At 39.4% G+C, this 21,819-nt stretch overlaps 1 pseudogene; it reads right to left on the bottom strand.

The window, feature by feature from the left end:
* The window catches only part of LOC107583873 (splicing factor 3B subunit 3-like), a 28,462-nt pseudogene extending 8,310 nt beyond the window's left edge, over positions 1-20,152 (bottom strand).
* Positions 20,153-21,819: the final 1,667 nt, after the last annotated feature.

The raw sequence follows: 21,819 nt of genomic DNA, 5'->3' as shown, positions 1-21,819 counted from the left end.
GGACTGGTGGGACGTTGTGCTGCTCTACTTCACAGACGCAGAGTAAAGGGGGAGTTTTAAAATGACGAGACACTCATTTATGACACTTTATTCACCAGGAAGAACAGCTTGTTCCACGTGTCATACGTCATTACGCTATTTCTACATCACGACGCATGTGCATTACTTTCCAGTTTTGGTTTTCAATCCGATCAAGTGTATACATGTCCTCTCGCTCGGATTACAAAAGGAATAAACCGCCCCTTACAACCTGATCGAAATCTGAATTGGATCTGGCCAATTCAATCCGATTGACGTGGTTACATGTGACTTTTTATTCTGATTGTGCTTCTAGTCCTATTACGATCAGATTGGTAGGGTCAATGTAAATGCAGCTAATGTTTTTCATGTGGTTATGCATCAACAGCAAGGTACTAGAGAAATGGGTCACTGACATTACTCTCATATTATTCAATGTTCTAAAGAGAGAAAAAAAATCTTGTTCATTTCCTCTAGGAAAAAAAAAAACAAATTCTGTGAGATCTCACCTTGTTTTCACACTTGCGGAGAAGTTTCTTCTTTCCCAAGTCATAGATGCGCAAGAGTTTGCCCACTCCAACCAACACTCGTCCCTGAAAGGGAACAATAGCCAGGGGCACGTCCTCCATGGGTGTCTGTCAATCAGAACCAATGTCTAAATCAATTGAATTTCAAATTTATCTCGTTTAAGAAGAAGCTGATCAAAAAAAGAACTGTTTAACACATGGCTTTGATACTTAGCTTGGTCAAAGCATCATTAAACGCTATATAAACTGGATCACAAACATTCACAACATGGCATTTTTGGGCCATGGCCAGAACACCTACACCAAAGTTTCATTTTGTGATTTGATATGCTTAATTATTTCTAGGGCACATTTAATTATTTGTGGGGAATTCCACATTCCCGAGCCCCCAGCTAACACATGGGACCAATCAGTAGTTTCATGCCAAGCCATTTCCTGTTTCGCTCACCTTGTGCAAAAACTCCAGCTTGTCCCCACCTCCTACTAGCCGATAGGTATAAATATAACCTCCACCAACGGAGTGCGGATCGAGTATCATATCTCTGGCAACTCCCACCAACACATACCAATCTTCGCCTCCACTGGAAAATCGACATATAGCCACACTGCAAAAGATACACAAAAGAAAATAAGGTCAGAGAAACGGAATATACAGGAATCATGGAGTTAAATTTAATACCTTTTAAGACCTTATCGCCACTCCAAGTTTTAACCGGTTACATCGGCGACATTTTAACTTACATTTAATATATATTGATTGAAAGATAGCACAACTAAACAGACTTACTTTGTGATAACTCCTTATCAATACAACATAATTCAGAAGGGGTGAACGAAGCACAAGATAATTAATTGAATGACTAACCAATGCAACCAAAGAAACAAGAATTAGACCAATAAACAAAACAACTGACAAAAAAAAAAAAAAATAGAAGAGGGAAAATAAAGCTCTCCAGGCTAATGGGGCAATGAGTTCACACAGTATATTCGAAAGATGTATTTGTCACATCAACTCTTATAACTCTCTGCAAACCATAGCTGTTTTGTGGAACACTTCTCATGACAAACACCTGACTGATCAGACAGTTTACCTGTGATTACAGAGTGCTTGATTTGATGCAGACTTGACAGTGTCAGTAGTACTGCACTTGATCGTGTCTGAATGATCATGGAAGGTAATATAATGATCACAACTATTACATCATTTTAATTGTGCATCCCAAGCCCATGCCAGTAAAACAAACAGTCCAAAGTAGCGCAATTACCATGACCCAAATATAAAAATGTCATTTCCATAAACACAGCTCAAATGCTTCCTACTACTGTGGCCCAAAACATTCAGCAGTTTTATTACAGGTAGAATGCAAAAAGTTTCAGTGCAAGCATTTTAACCAAATGTAATTTATGCAATATTTCAAACCTTTAACCCACTGGGGAAAATCAACCCATGGCAACAGTTTAAAAGCAGCCCAATTTCGTGGAAAAAAACAACAACCACCCTGCATCCAACACGAGCTGCAGAAGTCAGATTTGACTGATCACGGGTCAAAAGTAAGGAGAGATAACTGACAAGATGTTGGAGGATTTGCTCCTCAACAGATCCTGAGCTCATTGAAAAATATCTTATATCGTAAGATGTGCTCCCTTTACACAGTGCGCGCGCGATCGCGAAAATTATATACAATATTAGAATGTTTGCGGGAGCAGATGGGAGTATGCGGTAATGGTCAGAAATTCAGCGAGAGCGGGAACAACAAGCCTCGCGCTATCACGCAGCGGTGCAGTCAGTCAGTGAGCGCCGTAACAGATGACGTCAAATCTTGCAACACAGAACCCCACTAGTCGGACAAATATACATAATGAAAAGATTATACAAAATTGAATATCTTGGAAAATGGCATATAAGACTTTTAAATACTTTTCAAGGACCTTAATTTTCTCTAAATTGATTTATCAACTTTTAATACTTTTTAAGACCCCGCGGACAACCTGGAGAAAGAGGTGGGATATGGGATATGGAAGTGACCAACTTAAAGTTGGTCGCTTTGTGGCGCGGTTCTAAATTCTGAACAAATGGTCTGGGGAGAATGGGAAGGGAGTTTTGAATTATGTACGTAAGTGCAAGTCTAGTTGCATACAAATTTACATTGTCCCGTTCATTCCATATGTTCAACATTCCTCACCTGAAAGCAGCCTCGTTCTGCTCCAGCTGCACCAGGTCCAGTGTGTTGCCCTGAATGGGGTTGATCATGCGTACTAGTGAGGCCCACAGATGCCCAAAGATGGCTTATGGCAGGTTCTCGTTCAAGAAACCTGCTGTCATTTCTGCAGCCAGCTCTCTTTCATCCTCTCCCGCTGCCTCCACCATTTCCTGTAGAGCAGACAAAATAATTTGTTTTTATGATACACTATGACTAAAAATATGCGTACATCAATGTGCTTGTTTTGCATTTAACTTTCGAGCAATTGTCATTATTAATTGGTTGCTAGCAGGCATAGCACTGTAAGTTGGAAAATGGCTGTTGGTATTTGCTACCATTCAGACATGAGCATCAGTGAGTTCAGGCTCTGGTCAAGGTCACCGAGTCTGAATTCATCCCAAAGGAGTTGTGGGGTTCAAGTCTGGGCTTGTGGAGGTCAGTCAAGTTCTTCCACCCCAGAACCACTAAATCATTTTGTGCACAGGGGCATTGTCGTGCTGGAATAGACTTGCGCCCTCCACAAACTGTTGCCACAAAGTTGGAAGTGCAAATTTCTCAAGAATTTCATTGTATGTAGTAGCATTACGATTCATCTTAACTGGTATTAAAGGACCAAACCAAACCCCCTAATTATAAGTGGCCGCCCGCAAACCTTTGGCCACATAGTGTATATAAGAATCTTTTTGGAACAATTTGCAGATAAACAAGAGAACTTTATGTTAAGCAATACATTCAGAAGCAGCCTTTTTACACCACAGTTGCGGACCGTTTATTCTTACTAGATACACTCAACTGTTGAAAGAACGGCATCAATATGATTTATCTTTGAGGGACCACCACAGTAACCACTGCTTGCACATTTCACAGTGCTTGTCACTTTTATGGCTCGTCAACATGGAATTACCCATGCAAACATGCGCTGTGATGAGGCAGCCACAAAACAGACATGACGGACAACTTCTGACAAGAATGCAATGAAATTCTGTCTCAGTCAGTGATTATATTGGGAAAACGAGTGTGAGAGTCAAACGGAAGAAAGAGAGAGAGAGAGAGAGAGAGAGAGAGAGAGAGAGAGAGAGAGAGAGAGGGAGAGAGAGAGAGAGAGAAAAGAAAAAAAAGAGAGAGAGAGAGAGAGAGAGAGAGAGAGAGAGAGAGAGAGAGAATGATAAACGGAGATAAGGAAAAAAAATCCAGAAGAGATGAAGACAAAAAAAAAGGCATAATTTCTTAACAGCACCCTGTGAAGGCCAGGTTCACTGACCTGTATGCTGCTTGACAGAGATTAACCTAAAAAATGTTTGCTTTAGATTGAGGGTGTTTAGCAACTCTCAGAAGTGTGGACCTCTCTTACTTAAATGGTTTTGCTGGCTGCTGCATGACATATTTTGGACAGAATTATTTGTTTTGATTAGTCATGTAGTGATATGGGAAAAGGTTGGAATCACTGTAAAATTGGTAAAACATTTCCTGTTTGTTTTGGAGGTCTGTACTAGTTGCCCTTATTTTGTGATTTTACTAACTAAATAGCTTAATCGCTAAAGAGCTACATTATCTTTCTCAAGGAGCTGGTAGCATCAGTTTCTAAAGGAATTAAACAGCTTTACTGTTAATAGAGAAACGCGACAAAACGGTGGTAATTCATACATACACAGCCTCTCTCTCTGTGTCGTAAATGAACAGTTGATGAATAACACTTTTCTGAGAATAGATTGAAGTGGAGGTCGCTAAACTGCAAGCTAAGCGGTGTTTTCAGAAAGCAAGGGCGTTTTATCCACAGTGGAGAGAGCGAGCACGTGCTCATGGTTGCCAGGTTGACAAAGATAAGTAGCACATTTAGCAGATATTTCCGTATTGCGCAAGTGGGAAGCTCTGTTTCGGGGATTACGTCTCTTTATATCAGGCAACCCAGTTGTGTTCCTCTGCGGCCAGATTAAACCTTGTTGTAGCCTATATATGCTCTATTCATTATTTTTTTAGAAACCTCGCCCTTTTCTACTCAATTTTAAACATTGTAAAATTTTAAACAAATCAAGCGCGGTCCACTGCTGCACACGTGCCACAATATCAATACAGGGCCAGCTGTATCGATGCTCGTATCGTCAAATCTCTGTGACGATACACCGTCGTATCGATATTTTGAACACAGCACTACTGCACGATATATCGAAATATCGCAAATGTAAATATCGCAATATGCATATCGCAAGGGCGTGCAATATCTGAATCATTTTAATAATAGGCTACTTAAATCAAAACGTTGCAAAAGGTCAAAGTTTTAGTTCGATGCATATAGCAGAGAATTGCTTGACGTTAAAAAGAGTTAAGTGCAATAAGTTGCAGAAAACAACTTTGCCGTCTTGTCTTGCTGTGTGACTCACACCTGAAGTGCGTGCACAAGCCGCATCTCGCACAGCGTAACTTCAGTTCTGACGCACACGCGCAAAGTGCACGCACACACAGAGAGAGACGCTTTTCAGACAGCGTGCGAACACAGAGTTGATTCGTCTTTCGCATCTCCTCATGTTTGAACAGACACATACACTCAGAATTATGTCAATAGTACCCGTCTCGACGATCATTCTCGTAAACGCAGTTGGTTATGTTTTAAATGCATGTAAACAGCTGAGAAATCATTGGCAGTGTATCATTATACTGGATCCATGCAGTCGGATTTAAAGGGACAGCAGTCTATAAATGCGTGCTGCTGAATATGTCACTAATGTTAATCAAACAACAAAACAGCTATAACAAAGATTAATCTAAATTTAATTCATACAGTGAACACTATGCAGTGTTATTTTACACTAAATTATAAAATTTCTGTATCTGAATACTACAGTTTATTTTATTTATGCTTGTAAATTGTGCATTTCTTTTTTTTTCTTTTACTGACTTCACTTGCCTTTAATCATGTTTGAACTTTCTCAGACTATAGTTTTTGCTGTGGTATATGAAGAAGTACTTAAAGTGTATGGAAAGCAAAGTTACAATGATATAAAATTAGTGTCATTAATTGTTTTTTTGTATGTTCACATTGATGTTAAAATGACATTTTCTGATTTGTAACACTGCTGGTCACTTTCAGAAGTTGTAGTGATTCTTTATTTTTCCAAGAAAGAATGTGAAACAAATTGGTTATATAATTTTAATTTTTAAATATTTTTTAAATATAATTGAAATTGATTTGACACACTTTAAGCAATATCGTATCGCATATTGAATATCGCATTTTTTAACAAGGTATCGCATATCGCATTTTTCTTCAATATCGCACAGCCCTAGTTCATATTATGGACTGAATACACAATGTGTGTGCATTTACCTCAGTGTTGGTGGAAATGGCAACAATACCCTCAGGACACTGTTCAGAAGCGAACCCTGATGCATACTCTAAGGATTCATATGACAATGGAGTCAGGTGGAAACGGGACTGGTATGAGTAACTCAGCCAGGAACGACTAGACATAGGCCAGAACCTGCACAGTTAAAGGTCACGTAATGAGGTCAGCAAATTGGCAAGCTGTGCGACATTGCAAAAGACATCAAATGTAAAGGTGACTCACAGCGTCTGGGGCCTGCATCCGGACTCTGAAAAGCTTGACGGGACGAGAGCCGAGATACCGAGTTCGAGTATCAGACAGGTCTCCAGTCACTGGATCCAAAACAGTATGCAGTAACACTCCATTCTACAAACAAAGAGGTGATAACGGTAAGAAGCAAGCAATGGACTGTCCAGAAAAGTCATGTCATCAAGTAACAGGACAGTTACACTCAAGCTGAAAGTTTGACCTCGTAACTTGAAGTGATCTTGCAGCTTTTGCTTGCTAACTGTAAAGGGTGCCACATTTACCTTTTTAGGTTGCAGAAGTGAGCTCACTAGTGTGCTTTCTTTATACACATTTTTGCCTATCCAGCTATTACCCTAATGCTGTAGACTTGGAGGCCCAAGAGCTGAAGGTTCCATTAACTGTCTCCTCACCCATTAAAGTTGTGATGCACTGTGTGTAAGCTATTGTGCAGCAATTGCCCCATTGTAAAAACAAAAATGCACTGCATGATCAAACATTTAGGTGAGATAATTATATATTTTTGAAAAATGTCTAAAAAAAAATCCCCCCCACCCTTCAAATTAAAAAATCCCCCCACAGGAGTCATCTAAGAGTGGAATTCCACCCATTTTCAAAAATGTAATTTAGGCCCTGAATGAATGTCTGTAAAAATCCTGATTAATAATTCTACATAATAAAAAGGCGGCTTCAAAAAGATCTGTATCAGTGATCATATCGGCAGATACTGCTTCCTGTGATCGACAATTAGTGATCGCCTCCCAAAATCCTGATCGGAGCACAATAGGATGCACGCCTTTCTATGTTATCACCTGAAGCAAAGGAAGCCAATGGTGCCTTTTTCTCCTAGCTGATCCTGTTTTTCCACTCTGCCCATCTCCACAATACAAAGAGACTCTGGCTGGGCGGGAAGAGCCTGCATACTCAACGGTTGCAGACAGTCCTGTCGCCAAAGCGATTACACATTTCACACCAAGGACTGTTACAGTAAAGTGTTCAGTGGGCACAGTGACTAGAATCCTTGTTTTAATGCCTAAATCAGCTGACCAATGAAAGAAGAGCATCTTACGGATGGATCTAGGGAGATTATGCGGACGGTGTTGTCCACCAACCCAACAGCCAGGAAATGGGAACGCTGTTCACCAGGGGGCACATTTGCCAAACTCATGCACACCACATCCGCAGACATCTCCTTCCTCTCAGTGTATTCATTCAGCTGCCCGAACTGTTAAGAAAAAGCGAAAACTTAATGGAAAGACAAACATTCAAACAAAAGATGAAAATTCACGTGACAACACAAGATAAAAAGTATGTCTGCCAACATACTGGGTTCATCTCAAAGTAGACCAGTTCTCCTCCAGTCAAAGCAATGACCACCTACCTCTGATTGACAGCACATCGGACAATTGTCTTCTTCCCCGGACTCTTCCATTCATTCACTCTCTTATCTGCACGGATGTGACGGATCCCATCTGGGTAGATATGTAGAGAACCAGCAAATGAAACAAAACCCATTTGAATGAGATAAATGGAACAGTAAGCATTATTGTTTAATCTATGTGTTGGGAATAAACTAATTCATTTAAAGGGATAGTTCACCCAAAAATTTTAATTCATTTCAAGTTTTGAAATATGTGGGTAACAATTTGGTCACCCACATTCTTCAAAATATCTTTTTGTGATCAGTAGAAGAAAGAAACTCAGGTTTAAAATAACCTGTAAAAGATAGTTTTCAGTTTTGGGTGAACTATCCCTTTAACAAGGGAAGAGAAAAGGTTCAATGGGAGATTGTGCATGCATGTAGGTCAGAGGAGATGTCGCTCACTTGTACAAGTGCATCTTCCCCAAGCAACGAGCAGGACAGGGTGGGGTGTTGTGCCCAAGAAACCAGAGTCTGTCACTTCTTCCACAGTCTCTCCGATAGAAAGCACCAGGGTGGCGCTAACGAAAGACACAATGAAGTAGGCATCAAACTCATCTGTGAAAAGGAAACCCACAATTCTCTGGTTGGAAACTTTTACCAAATGTGGGCAAATTTGAAACCATAAAAGGAAACCAAAACTTGATGACAAAATAGGTGAAATTCAATCAAATGTTTAATCACTTGTTCAATGAATGTTATGTGTGCGCCCTTCAAAACGTCAAATCTGTTCTTTTGCGAGTTGAGAACATTAAAAAGAGTTCACCCAAAAATGAAAATTCTGTCAGCATTTACTCAACCCTCAGGTCATTCCAAGCCCATAAGACATTTGTTCATGGGTGAAGTAAATGACATTCTTCATTATGCATTTTTACGCATTTAACTATCCCTTTAAAATCTCTTCTGTAATCGTATATAAAAAAAACCTGCAGTGAATGAACAAGCTCCTATTGAGAGTGAAACCATAATTCACTGTTTGCTTACCTCTCACAAGACTGCACAGTCAAAATGAAACTGATTCCCTCAAACACTACAGTACACAGACCACAATATAAACCCTTGCTAAGCTCAGGCTGCACGCACAGGACAAAAAAAATCTCATAGCAAATCACATGATTTCAGAGAAATATCTGGCAGACAGTGACATTTTCTGAAAGCCCAACCTACACTGTGCATGCCCAGCAAATGTCCTTGTATGCTGTTGATCTAGTAGAATATGACTTGGTGAAAAGCTCTCGTGCAAAAATAAAGTGGAGAATCTAGAATGTACTTTTCTATGCATGCGAGCACTTCAATCTTTTGCAAAAAGCACCAAGAAATCAGCTACTGTGGTCCTGCATGACTCGAGAAGCCAATATATGGCATGATTGCTTATCTTGATGCAGTTAGTCAAAACCATAAAAGGTTTAAACGCATTCCTACGTTTCTTTCCTGTGAAGAAAGTGACTTTGCAATAGTGACGTGTCTAAATAAATTTTTTCTCTCCTAAGAAATGCTTGCTGAATAACTTCAAACATGTCTACATAGTTCATATGCATGCACACACACTATATGAATGGGTCTTTTACCTTCTATATGTCTCCTGACAGTCCACATAGCATTGGTGTTACCGGGCAGTTCAGAAACAGCCATTTCTGAAACCTGAAATGACCAGAGGTGTAAAGTATTGGAGTAAATGTAATTAGTTACTGTACTTCAGTATCTTTTTGGATACTTTGTAGTTGTACTGAGTATCAAAGATATTAGCAACTTTTACTCTTTACTTGACTACATTATTGAATGAGTATCTGTACTCTTTACTCCTCCACATTTGAAATGAGTGTTGCAATTACACATTACATTTCGCATGGACCTAGCTTTTTCTGCAGCAGTTTATTTCTGCTACAAAAGACGTGATACTGCCTATTACAGGTCATTGAAAGTACTGCATCTTGTGCGTTTTGCCCTTACTCATCCAAACTTTTCAACAAGGCTAGTTTATGTGAGATGAGGACATGACTGCAGCCAGCAATGAGGCCCAAACCAGCACATCCACTGCAAGAAGGCTTTGGCTTTTTAATTTTACTTAACATTATTTTATTTATCTATTATACTGAAGAGAACTTTTTGAAAGATATTGGTTTTTTTGTTTGTTTGATTTTTGTAATTTTGAGGTGTTTATTAATTTTGGTTTTAGAAAATAAACGTGATTGCTCTCCTCACAAATCAACTCTTTCTTGTTTTTGTTTCATGCTCTCTGTGCCTTGCCCTGGACTTTTATGTCACTTCCTGTCTCCCGTGGTGTTTGTAGTCAGTTTGTTCATTGGCTTCTCCACGACGTTACAATTTTTCACTTGTACAGTGGGGCAAAAAAGTATTTAGTCAGCCACCAATTGTGCAAGTTCTCCCACTTAAAAAGATGAGAGAGGCCTGTAATTTTCATCATAGGTATACCTCAACTATGAGAGACAAAATGAGAAATGTGAAGACTTACAGAAAACATTTGACCTCTGTCATTGCCAACAAAGGGTATATAACAAAGTATTGAGATGAAATTTTGTTATTGACCAAATACTTATTTTCCACCATAATTTGCAAATAAATTCTTTAAAAATCCTACAATGTGATTTTCTGGATTTTTTTTCCCATTTTGTCTCTCATAGTTGAGGTATACCTATGATGAAAATTACAGGCCTCTCTCATCTTTTTAAGTGGGAGAACTTGCACAATTGGTGGCTGACTAAATACTTTTTTTCCCCACTGTATGTCTCTTTGACTTGTGCAGTAAAATACTTAAGTACTGTTACTTTTACTCAAGTCATTTTGGAATTGGTGACGCGTAGTGGAGTAATTTTCACTGTAAGGTATCTGTACTTTTACTCAAGTATGGTTTTTAGGTACTCTTTACACCTCTGGAAATGACATGTATTCTTTAACACATCAAAATATAAATAGTCTCTGGAAAAACCTAGAACCTAAACCATAAAACCGCCATACGTTGCGAAAGACTTGCTGTTAATGCAGTGGGTGTCAAATTTCCATTTTGCAAGCATGCTGTGAAAGCTGCCATGGAAATGTCACTCTTAGCAACACAAACCTCCAGTCCGTGTCTCAAAACTCTGTGTAGATCTGGGTCCTCTGCCACATGCAGCTGCGGGGTGTCTTCATTAGCCAAATCAGCAATCTGCAGTACAGTTCTGTCTGTGGGCTCACCACTCCTTACAGAGGCATTTTGGATTAATTTTCTTCATTACATAAGAGAACTGATGGTACAAAGAGGAGAAAAACTAAGTCTTAAGTGTTTATACACTCGACTACCCATACTGATGTCTGACTAAACACTCAGCAATTTGGTAACTACAAAACAAGCTGTTCAATACTGCACTGTCATCCAAGCAGTGACTCATTCCCAAACATCTGCTCTCATGCCAACTTGTAATCCCACTTCCCGTCAGTAAATCCCAGTTTGAGAGTGAACATAACATTTTGAATTTAACTTCACTGCAATACACACATTTACACACCTGGCAGGACATGATGGGAGAAAGATTTTCTTGCTCGTCGACCAGCACAAGGTTCTTAAGAGGTCGAGGTTGGAAAAAGAATGTGTCTCCCTCCTCGAGAGGCATGGCAGAGGAAAACTCAGGTTCGTCACCATCATCACCCAAGTGGGCAATCTGATACCGTTAGCTGACAAACAAAAATGTTTTAGATTCACACTTCCAAAGCTGTTCAACACAATGTGTTCTACAGTGCAGATTAATGAAAAGCTTCAGGTTAAAAAGAACATGAGAGAAGTAGTTACATTCAGGTAACTGAAACTACTGCTCCCACATTCCTCCCTCTTATTATCAGCTTCTGCAATCTAGTTATTGCACTGACACTTGGGAAATGCCACCAAATCAGAGGTATTCAGTTATTTTTAGTTGAATGAAAGAATGTACAACATAGAACAGGAATGTACTGGTTTCCAGACTCTGAAGAAACAAATAAAAAGCCAGTTTTCAAAACACAGATGGCTGTAGCCACTAGGATGGTATCAAAATACTTCATCCTAATCTCTGTCACCTAAAATATGAATACATATTTAATCCAGACAGATAGCATATCAATTTCCAGCATTTTCCTCTCATGTGTGTATTCTGATACCAGCTCTCTCTAGTTCACTAGAAGCACCCAATGTTATATTACAGCATTCACTTTATTTCCTTGTGAGTTTCATTAATAAAACCACTATGCTATGCTGCATTCCATTCAAAGTCAGATATTGTACTGTATTTATGCAGGCGTGCAATTTTCAGCAGAGGTTTTAACAGCATTTCACACACCTTTCTCTGCAAACATCTGCTTAACAGGTATAAGGTAGAAAAAAATTTCAATGCATTTTATTTGCATAAAAGTAAATATTTAGCATCAACTGTGTTCGGGTAAGGTCATACACCCACATTTCTACAAAGCCTAGGTTGAAAGTTTCCAAGTTGCAAGCACAACTTCAAGGAGTTTTTAATTGCACATTTTCAAGTAGGAAATTCAGACTTTCTGTGGTGAATTGAATACAACAGTATCTTAATGTAATTATACTTTGCTTCATCACCTCTGTATGTCCATGAAAAACATACAGATGATAAAGTTAGGTCTCTAGTTTTGTGCTCACCATCTCCTCATCAGTTTCCAGAATAACCTTAAAAATGTCTCCCTGTTCTGTCTGGGCTAGAAAGAAAAACATGGATTTGGTCTTGTGGGTGGCAGAGCAGACAAAGATCATGCCTCGCTCAGGATCATCCAGGTCATTCTGAAAGAGAAAAGCGCTGTGGTCACATCTGTGTTGAATTTTTTTTCTGTAAACACAATGACTGAGAACTAAACAACCATATGAGGTCAAAAACGATTATTATGATCAGAGGTCTTTGTGTGTCTCCAGTTAAATAGTCAGAGAAGAGACATGAAAAGCTCATCATTTCAATACTAATAGCTGTTTAGACATTTCAAGGTGTTTATTGTGCTCAAACCACACAAACTCACCCTTCTTTGTGGGATCGGGCAACGGATGTCCGGCTGGTCCTCAAAGTTTTTGTAGGTGAGGTTTTGTAGTTCTCAGAGCAAATGAGCACACCGCTGGGACCATCCGAACCACCAGGAACTACGACACAGGGTAAAAGGTCAGATTAACACAAACTCATAAAACATTTAGCTACATTCTTCTCCTTTAAAAGCAAAACTGAATCCATGAAGATCAGATATCAAAACAATCTCTTCACCAAACAGTCAGAGAAGAGACATGGAGATATTCATCATTTCTGACACAACGCTTACGCAACAGAAAAAAATTACTCGTAATCTACAATACCGTTCAATAGTTTGGGGTTTGTAAAATGTTTACTATTTTTGAAAGAACTATCTTTATGCTCACCAAGGCTGCATTTAATTGATAAAAATAAAAAAGTAATATTGTGAAATATTACTACAAATTCAAATAATGTTTTCTATTTCAAAAATTCTCGTTTTCTTTTTTCTTTTTCAAAATTGTATTTGTTCCTGTGATGGCAAAGCTGAATTTATAGCAGCCATTACTTCAGTCTTCAGTGTCACATGATTCATAAAAAAAAAAAAAATCATTCTAATATGAAAATGTTGTGCTCAATGTTGAAAAGAGTTGTGCTCTTTAATATTTTGTGGAAAGTGATTTTTTCCAGGACTCGAGATGAATAAAAAGTTTAAAAGAACAGCATTTATTTGAAATAGAAATCTTTTGTAACATTATAAATGTCTGTTCTGTCACTATCATTCAATTTAATAACACATCTTTGCTAAATAAAAGTAATTTCTTCCAAAAAAAAAAAAATCTAACTGACCCCAAACTTAAGTAAATTTAGATTCACTTTTTTTTTTTTTACTTATTATCTTGAAAGCAATTATGTTGAAATAAGTGTTAGAAAACAAATGAGCTGCTAAAGGTATTGCAACACAGACTAGCTTGTGAATCCCTATCTAGCATTTTGAAATCTGACATTTGAAAAAGGTCAGAACCTGTGATGAGGAAGTTGCCGTGTTCCTCCAGTGCTTCGCTGTACTTGCGCACCACGTGGTTGAGGCCCAGGTCCAACTCATAGAAGGTCAGAGTCTGCTGTGTGTTTGCCACAGCCTCTCCAGTGGGATCGCTATCTGCCTCCTGCAAAACCATTTATAACTATGGGTTACAGACATGTGTCACCTGACTGCATAGGCGGATGGTGAATCAAGTCCAGGGTAAGGCTAAAAGCAGCCAAATGTATTAAAGGGGTCATATGATGCTGCTAAAAAGAACATTATTTTGTGTATTTGGTGTAATGAAATGTGTTTATGCGGTTTAAGGTAAAAAAAAAAACATTATTTTCCACATACTGTACATCATTGTTTCTCCTCTATCCCCCGCCTTTCTGAAACGCATTGATTTTTACAAAGCTCATCGGTCTGAAAAAGTAAAGCGAGGTGAGCTCTGATTGGCCAGCTATCCAGTGCGTTGTGTTTGGCCGAATTCCTCAAACGTGTGATGGAAATGTTACGTCCCTTACCATATTGTGATGCCTGCGGCAACCACATGTGACGACCCCGGGCTGGACTCCGCTTCGTCCACGGTGAAAGTCGATCCGGTGTTGGACAGCGCCAAGTTGAACTATTTCTGGCGTGTTTAAACGAGCCGTTTTAGGTAGGTGTGACTGACTCTTAACTTTTATAAAGAATATCTCTTTGGATTTGAGACTTTAGTCTTTGCAACTTTACAGATCTTCTTTATGCACCAAGAGCTTGTAACACTTCAAAGAGAAAGGAAAAATTGAAATCGTATCATATGACCACTTTAAACATCATAAACCCGTTTTTTTTAGGCAAGAACCAGACATGGGTGTCATATGTAGGCTAAAAAAATGTTTAATGGGACTGAATTTGTATTTAACGTGATTACAATTGAATAAAAATGTTAGAAATTGATAATTATATAAAGTTTCCTTTCCACTGTTATTAAAACAGCGAATAAATGATATATAGAAAGTATCTATCGCGAGTTTAAGCACTCACAAAAAAAACAAAACTATCTTTATAATCACTGACGCTGTACACTGTTAAATTTATCTCTTACTTACATTGTATGTACATCTGCGCTTTGTTGTTTATGATGAGAGAATTCGCAAGAGTCCGGAACGTGCGCGCACTCAACAAAACTGATGAGTTTGAACAATGACTCATCTGAACGCTTCTGATTGGCCATTGCATTCCTAAGCTCAACAGATGTGTGTGTGATTGGTTAAAATGGGCAACACTGTAAAAATGCCTAAAATGAAATCCGGTGCAACATGAGCAGATCTTAATTTAATTAATTAAATTTAATTTAATGCTGCAATTGACACTGTCTGTTCATATTCACTTTGTTAGCAACAGACATAATAGATTTAATTTGTTTGTCCAGGGGCATTTTTGCCCCAAGTCCCCGTGGCCAGTGGAAGGCTAAGCCTTCCCCAGCCTTACACACGCTCCGCCTATGCCTGACTGATTGTATTTGTAAAAGCATGAAAAAACCAGGATGAAAAAGTATCATGGCATTGGTTACATGCAAAAACACCCCAATTTAAAAAGAATCGCTGTTCCGTATTCAGCTAGCTGCTTGTGTTTACATTCTAGGCAACTTAGAATTGATCAGGCCACTAATGTGAACTTTATTCCCCCATTAGTTTAGTGGTTCAACCTTTTTGACTCAAAGGACCACCACTGTCCAAACTAAATATTCGAAGGCCCCCCATATGTAGGCTATAGATATTTCTGGTATTTCTGCTGTAATTATGACAACGCTACTTTTACTTTTAGTTTGAAATTTAATTAAATCACATTTTGTGATTCCACAAGTTTTTCAATATTCAATATCTGGTCTTAATTTTCATCTTGATTTTGTTTAGCACTTTAATTTAGATTAGATTTAATATATTATAAATGCATTATTTTAACTACTTTTAAGTCATCCTGCAGTCCCCTTGGGAAGATTGCTCAGTTCCTGGCCCTTTGGTTGAAAACAAATGCACTTGAACAGTGGTTCTCAATTCCAGTCCTCGCATTCCACCACTCTGCATGTTTTGCATGCATCTCATCACTTCATATTTTAGTTTGTTCTATTCGAACACAAGTTCCTGGTGAAGTAGACATCACAGGATACTCCACCATGATTCTAGTTCGAAGGGAGCGTATATAGCGGCATTCTCGCACTGTCTAAATTACCGTAGGCTCAAGATGACAACACGTGATGTGAATTAGGGTTGGGCCGATAGACAATGCCATCGCCGACGGCTGACAGACATCACGATCTCTCCCCTGCGCTTCCGCGTTCCTCACTTCTGAGCAGCTCATGCGCAAAGTTGACCTCATATGGCATCTGCCCGGAACTGCTTCCGTTTACAACAGTGAGCGCAAGCTAGATTATTATGTTTTAAATATGGATATTTTTCTTACAAAAACCGCATCGATTCGCTACAGGAGGCCTTTGTTCACCCCCTGGAGCAGTGTGAGTCACTTTTTTTATGGATGGGCACTTTTTATTTCACTTCTTTTGGATTGAAGCACTGCAACACCCGCTGACTGCAATGATAGAGCTTGGAATAGCCAGGACAATTTTTAATATAACTCCGACTGGATTCGTCTGAAAGAAGAAAGTCATATACACCTAGGATGCCTCAGGGGTGAGTAAAACAGCCTAATTTTCATTTCTGGGTGACATGCAAAATATGCAGAGAGGTGGCACGCGAGGACTGGGGTTGAGAACCACTGCACTAGAAGAATGACTCTGACCTCATAGTCCATCTCCAGGCAGACAAACATGGGGTTCTCAAAGCCCACATCCACACCAACCACATGGTAGACGAGTATATTAGCCTTGTGGGCCTCTAGAGGGGAGGAGATGGTAAGGCGGGCAGCTGCATCTCTATTTAGGATGTATACCAACTTCTGCTTCTCCCATTTTAACAATGCAAATTAAATTTTCCCAGGTGCCATAGAGAACGCATCATTTTGATTAAAATAGCTCACCCCAAAATAATTTGCTGAAAATTTACTCACCCTCAGTCCATCCAAAATATAGATGAGCTTGTTGATGAGCTACACGACAGCTCTACTTATTTATGGCACATTTTGCACCCTTTGTTTGAAAATGCCATTTTATTGGGCTCTCTGAAAAAAATATTCTTGGAAAATATACAAACACACAGTTTTTTATTTCACAAGATTATTGTGATGCTTTCATCAAAAGCATGAACTCTCATTCTGACGGCACCCATTCACTGCAGAGGATCGGTTAGTGAGCAAATGATAAAATGCTAAATTTCTCCAGAAACAAACTAAACTACATATTGGATGGCCTAAGGGTGAGTATATTTTCAGCAAATTTTCATTCTTGGTTGAACTGTAGGGTTGGGTAACGAAACCCTATGTATCCGGTATGTACTAGAACCGAATCAGAACGCATATTTCGGTGCCAGTTAAATGCCTGAGCGATCGACTGAAATAGTTGTCCTGGTTCTCCGAAATGGACGCAAGATGCATGGGCATCGCCAGGCCATTTTTAGCGGGACTATAGCGATTAGCTCCATAAACTGTACACAAATGTGTGATCGCCTCAGTCCTCTTTAAATTTCATATGAAAACAGCGGCAGACTTCGTCTCCTCCCCATCTTTCAGTGCGCTCTTCAATCCGCAGACTGCGGTGGTGCAGAGCGAGCGGACTCAAACAGAAACAGAGGACACAAGGTATGTGTTTATCGATAGATTGTAATCAGGGTTGTTCACTGACAAGCTGCGCAAAACCACGGTCATATATTGCGCAGCTTGTCGGTGAACAACGGCTCTGTGTACAACGGCTCTGTGTAGTTAATGCTGCTCCATGTGAAAGCCCGCACGTGATGGAGATTTACCGCTGATTAAAGAACCGGCTTTACTGACAAGATGCGCGTTTAATATCGCATGCGATTTATCGTGCAGCCCTAATTAAAACACTTACATTTTAGACACAATATTGTTTGTTTTTGCTCTATTTCGCCAACACATAATTCCAATTTGCGTTTCTGTGCAACAGCAACATGACGCTGTTTTGTTTGTGAATGAATCAACCGTTTAAATGCTTTGGTTCAATCGCAATGACTCACTTATTAACAGTGACTTGCTGCCACCTACTGACAGTTTTAATTTCACATTTAAAGTATAATTTCATTTTTTTTTTTATATAATTTCAAATATCAGTATTCAACGTTTTATGTTTAAAATATCAAAACGGTATTAATGCATTTGTAACTGCAGGTTAAATACATTCATGTCCTGCATTAAACTGTAAATGCATCTAAATGCCCCCTCTAATGCAGCTTCTGTGTTTTCTCTGCATTGCAAAGATTAATTTTGTCAATACTGATTTCATTTGCTTGGTAACAGCCCAAATTACTTATAATATTAATTGACTGATTCAAGTTAAGAATTTGACTGGAAAGATGATGCACACTTTTAGAAAAAAAATGGCATTATAAAAGGTAAAAATTTTGTTCATGAGTGTATGAGGAGTGCCCTTTTTTCCACTTGAGCCCCTGCCCCTCAATGTCTGTGCACGTCCGTGGTACCCAAAATACTATCAAACACTCCAACACAGCTCCATTCTTCACGAAAGGTGGATAAAAAGGCGCACAGGAAACAAAAACCTAAAAAAATGATATCCGATCCGCCAAATGCTGGCCAAATCACAGAGATGCCGATTCTCACAGGACCTCGGTGTTCGGCAAAATATGGTAGGTCATTTGCGGGGGAATTTTTACTTTACAAATTAGTATACAGACATGGCCGATTCGCACGGGATTAGGATCACAGACAACCTCCGCAATTACTACAAATAACTGGAGGTCACCAGGTAATACTAATCCCATGCGAATAGGGCTTTAGAGTAAGGGAAGCACAACTCGGGAAATGAGAGCATACGAGGAGCATGTGAATGCTATGTATATTTATTTTTTATATTTTTTATGCTATCCATCTTTTTCTTTCTTTAAAGTATCGGTTCAGGCACCGGTACCATTTTAAAAGTATCGATTTAGCACCGGTATCGTAAAAAAAAACAATCAAACTGCTATCCTAACGCATGACAAATTACTACAACTTTAGTCCTTACTACATAGTCAAGTTTTACCTATCATAACAGCTCTGCCCTTTGGGTCCACAGCGAGGAACTGCCCTGGCACAATACGTCTGCAGCCACTCTTGCTGAACATCTCCTGGTGTATCTTTTCAAACATGTTCTTGGAAGGATGGTACTCCAAGATCACAATACAGCCAGAGTCACTTCCAACCACAACATAGTCTATTACAAGATGAGAGAAGAGATCCATATTAAGAATTCAAATCTCTTTATATGTACTATGCAAAACAACAATCAGAACCAAGTTGCTCACCTTTAGTTCCACCTGTCAACCTGAAGGCCATGAGGGATCGGATGACACCAAACACCTCCATAGTAAGCAGCGTGTGGACCTTACCAGTGTTGGCATCAGGACGCAGCAGTTCCAGAATTTTCCCACTGGAAACAACAATCTCCCGCAGCTTAGTTCCTGGTTAAAAAAATATATATAAAAAAGAACCCCTAAGATTTAAACATCATGCTTAATTCTCACTAACACTTCCAGATACCCTGACAAATATAAGTAAAATATTCAGCTTTTTAAAAAACTACCCAGGACGATGTGCTATTGTTCTGTGACATACCTGAGAAGTTGCCAATGGATGGCATGGGAGATGCCAGTTGCCCGCTGCTGAGTCAGGCTGTAGAGAAACATGGCTGCTGTCACTGGACCTTCAGGCTCAGGACAAAGAGCTTAACCAGCACCTACAAGCAAGTCCAACAGAGACTGTATATGTATCAATGTTAACGGTGAGGACAGCAAAACGACTTCTTATAAGGCACACATTGGAGTTCATTTGATCTAATTAGCACAGAAACATTACGCTTCCAGCACTGCATAGGTACAAATACGTTCCATATTATGGTCTTATGTTTAACAATAAATATGCTGGATTTCAAACACAAAGTTTAGGATAAACATTTTGTATTTTCATTAGTAGCTCTAAGGCTAGCCAAATTTATGCAGGACAAAATGAACACGGCGCTTGAATTTGCAAGCGTTAGTCAGTTGTCCATTCATCATTAGCCAGTCGGCTAACAAACTTTATAGTCAACATAAAGGTTATAACTATTATTAATTAAAACAAATTTTAGTATGACAAACAAATATGGGTTATTCGCGAAATGTCTGAAAATTATTTACCAAAATAGCAACCTGGATGTTGTAGATTTCAATCAGATGAGAAACTTGCATATTTCATGGGCCTGGTCGCATGTTGTTGCAAACGGCGCTGGAAAGACAGAGGGCTTCCCAGTACCAGTTCTGTGGCGCACAGCGGTATTGTCCAATTACATGCCTGAGCGAAAAGATCGACCTCAAAAAGATTTTTGGTAGAAACGTGCTGTAAAAACGATATTTCTGTTTTTCATATTTCCTGAGTTTTATGGAATATTATTTTATTCAATTCTAACTGTTAAGTTTCACTGATGAAAAACGTGTAAATTTGAAATGTAACATGCATTTACCACGGTAAACTTTTTTTTTTGCCAAAGTAACATAAGCTGTGTCTCATTTAGAAGGCTGCGCCCTCCGGAGGTCGAATCCTCTGTAGGATGCATATACGAAGTGTCCTCAACCTAGAATTAAACGAGACGGCTTCGTAGGACAGGCGGAGAAGGAAACCGGAAGTATCACGTTGCTATGCCAACACATTTAGAGCATCGTTGCGCTCTCACACTACTTAAATGAAGGAAAATTATTTCTAAATTTGGAAAGTAATTTGAAAAAAAAAATGCTTTTACTTGTTTTATTTTGTTCAATGTTTGAGGAGCTGCAGCGTACGTACAGCAGACATCTGTTAGAGAAAAAAAGGAGGAGGATATTAAAAACAAAGTTTATCCGTTTTTACCGAGGCGAATTAAGGTAAGTTGTAAACACCACATCTGCGCTTGTGTGTACGTTACATCTGCCGGCGCCGGCAGTTTTCAAATTAACAACGGTTGTTCACGGCGACGCAAAGAATTGTGGGTTATCTGTAGCAGCGAAGGATACACCTCATGCATCCTCAGAATTCCTGTGAAAGAAGGGCGCCTTCGAAGGCTGCATACGTTATCGAGACTGTCTCATTTCAGAAAAGCGAGTAGGACACTCCGAATGCGACCTTCTTTTTTTAAAAGGGAAATTATACAAAGTGGCCGAGCGATTCTGAAATCTTTTAGACTGTCTAAAGGAGGTCCCATAATGATCTACAGTACCTATGATTTTTTGGTGGAAACTGGAAGCCATGATCAGTGTTCTTAAAGGCGAACTCGGTTTTATTATAGAGCGTATAATTATTTTTAAATGCAGCATTGTCTTGTAAAACGGTATCACTTTCTTCTGAAAAAAGGCACTCGAACTTATAACTCTGTCGCACACGTTTTTTTGAGTGAGTGAGTGTGTGTGTGTGTGTGAGAGAGAGAGAGAGAGAGAGTGTGTGTGTGTGTGAGAGAGAGAGAGAGAGAGAGAGTGTGTGTGTGTGTGAGAGAGAGAGAGAGAGAGAGAGTGTGTGTGTGTGTGAGAGAGAGAGAGAGAGAGAGAGTGTGTGTGTGTGTGAGAGAGAGAGAGAGAGAGAGAGTGTGTGTGTGTGTGAGAGAGAGAGAGAGAGAGAGAGTGTGTGTGTGTGTGAGAGAGAGAGAGAGAGAGAGAGTGTGTGTGTGTGTGAGAGAGAGAGAGAGAGAGAGAGTGTGTGTGTGTGTGAGAGAGAGAGAGAGAGAGAGAGTGTGTGTGTGTGTGAGAGAGAGAGAGAGAGAGAGAGTGTGTGTGTGTGTGAGAGAGAGAGAGAGAGAGAGAGTGTGTGTGTGTGTGAGAGAGAGAGAGAGAGAGAGAGTGTGTGTGTGTGTGAGAGAGAGAGAGAGAGAGAGAGTGTGTGTGTGTGTGTGTGTGTGAGAGTGTGAGTGTGTGTGTGTATGAGAGAGTGAGTGTGTGTATGAGAGAGTGAGTGTGTGTGTGTGTGAGAGA

This window comes from Sinocyclocheilus grahami, unplaced genomic scaffold (assembly GCF_001515645.1).
Source record: "Sinocyclocheilus grahami isolate Dianchi unplaced genomic scaffold, SAMN03320097.WGS_v1.1 scaffold55.1, whole genome shotgun sequence".
Lineage (NCBI taxonomy): Eukaryota > Metazoa > Chordata > Actinopteri > Cypriniformes > Cyprinidae > Sinocyclocheilus > Sinocyclocheilus grahami.
The sequence above is the reverse complement of the archived record's forward strand: the minus strand, read 5'-3'. Positions and strand labels throughout refer to the sequence as shown.